Raw genomic sequence first — 2,500 nt, forward strand, 5'->3', positions numbered from 1 at the left:
CCATAGGCATCTTTAATACAATCAATCAATATCATTATCATTATCCTCATCATAACTATTATTACTATTAACATTATCATTATCAGTACAATAATAATAATGCTACAATTAACTGAAAATAATCTTAAACAAAATAATAGGTGCAAGACATCTTTATTATCTATCACTTTTTTCTCATTTTTTTGTTTTGTTTTTTGTTCCAACTCTTATTTACAGGCTTTATTTGTTAGACAGAGCATCAATCAAAGTTTCTCTATAATAATAACAATAAAAATGATGGAAATTATGATGGTAGTATTGATGATAATGACAATAGCAATAAGAGTAATAATAATATTAATGACAACAATAATGATAATTGTAATAGTAATGATGATGACTATAATAATAATAATGATAAGAAGAAGAACAATGATAAGAATAAGGATGATAAGAATAATGGGAGCAATAATAGGAGTAAAGATGATAATAAATAATGATGATGATAATTGTAATGATAATAATAATAACAACAATACCAATAATAGTAATTAATAATAGTATTAATTAATTGCATTACTCCTACTCCTCCTACTACCAGTTTGTGATACTACTACTAACACTGCTACTACTAAGAAGAAGATCAATAAATAATAATAATAATAATAATAATAATGATAATGATAAAGATAAGAATATCACTGAGACTAATGGCAATATCAGTGATAGAAATGATAATGATAATGATAATAATAAGATAGTAATAATGATAATAATGATAACAATAATGGTAATAATGATAATAATGATTTTGATTAGAATCATAATAATGATGAAAATCATAACAATGACAATGAAAATAATAATGACATAATGTCAACAACAACACCAATGATAATGATGATGACAACAACAACAGTAATAGAAATACACAAGAAAATACAAACCATAATACAGCTGAAAAGTGAAAAAGAAAATTATAATAACAGAAGACAAGAATAAAACACAACCATTTATACATAAAAAACAGTAACAAAATACAAGTCTTACTAATAAGATTACACTCATCATGCAATTAGAACAAGCCATTTGAAAATGTTTCTGTAGTGCATAACGATGATAATAAGGATTATGAGTACAATGACAGTAGGATTGAACAATAGAAGTGCGTGGAAATCCGTTTAATTACAACATTAGTGACAAGAGCAATATCTCCCGAAGAAATATGAGAAAATGAGGCAAATAAAGTATATGAGAAGACGTAGAGGCAGATAAGTAAATTGTCTGCCATTTTTCTTTATGAGGAGAAAGATTGGGGAAAGGGAAGGGCCGAGGGTTAGGGAGGGGCGGCAGGGGGGGGGGGAAGGAAAGAAAGATAGTGTAGAGAGAGAAGGAGGAGCGAAAGAGAGAAGAAAGAAAAGGGACACTCGAAGAGTGAAGAAGAAGAGTGAAGAGATTGAAAGAGAGATAGATAGTGTATGTGAGAGAGAGAAAAAGGCAAAGAGACATACAGAAAGAGATATAGATAGTGTATGTGAGAGAGAGAAAAAGGCGAGAGAGAGAGAGAGAGAGAAAGAGAGAAAGAGAGAAAGAGAGAGAGAGAGAGAGAGAGAGAGAGAGAGAGAGAGAGAGAGAGAGAGAGAGAGAGAGAGAGAGAGAAAGAGAAAAAGAGAGAGAGATAGAGAGAGAGAAAGAAGGGTGGGGGAGAGAGAGAGAAGAGGATTGATAGAGAGAGAAAAAGATAGAAAGAGAAAGAGAGAGAAGGAAAGAGAGCAAGAGAGAGAGAGAGAGGGAATAAGACCGAGAGAGAGAGAGAGAGAGAGAGAGAGAAAGAGAAGAGAGAAGAGAGAGAGAGAGAGAGAGAGAGAGAAAGAGAAGAGAGAGAGAGAGAGAGAGAGGAGAGAAGAGAGAGAGAGAGAGAGAAATAAAAGAGAGAGAGAAAGAGAAAGAGTGAATGAGAGGGGAAAGGGCGAGAGAGAGAGTGGAGAGGAGAGGGTGAGACGAGTGAATGAAGAGCGAGATAGAGAGAGAGGAGAGAGAAGAGATTAGAGAGAGAGTGAGACGGAGGCGAGAGAGAGAGAGAGAGAGAAGAGAGACGAAGGAGAGTGAGAGAGAGATGGAAGAGAGAGAAGAGAGAAGAGAGAAGAGAGAAGAGAGAAAAGAGAAGAGAAGAGAGAAGAGAGAAAAGAGAAAAGAGAGATGAGAGAGATAAGAGAGAGAGAGGGAGGGAGAGAGGGAGAGAGAAGGGGAAAGAGAGAGAAAGAGAGAGAGAAGAGAAGAGAGAGAGAGAAGAGAGAGAGAGAGAGAGGAGAGAGAGAGAGAGAGGAGAAGAAGAGAGATAGAGAGAAGAGGAGAAGCTAGAGAAAGAGTGAAAAAGAGATGAATTAGGAAAGAGAGAGGACACAAGGAGATTGAGAAAGGGGAAGAGAGGCAAGAGAGGAACGGTGAAAGAGGAGAAAGAGAGGGCGAGAGAGAGAGAGAGAGAGAGAGAGAGAGAGAGAGAGAGAGAGAGAGAGAGAGA

Source organism: Penaeus japonicus, unplaced genomic scaffold (assembly GCF_977035675.1).
Source record: "Penaeus japonicus unplaced genomic scaffold, GWHDUDI00000001_assembly GWHDUDI00000014, whole genome shotgun sequence".
Lineage (NCBI taxonomy): Eukaryota > Metazoa > Arthropoda > Malacostraca > Decapoda > Penaeidae > Penaeus > Penaeus japonicus.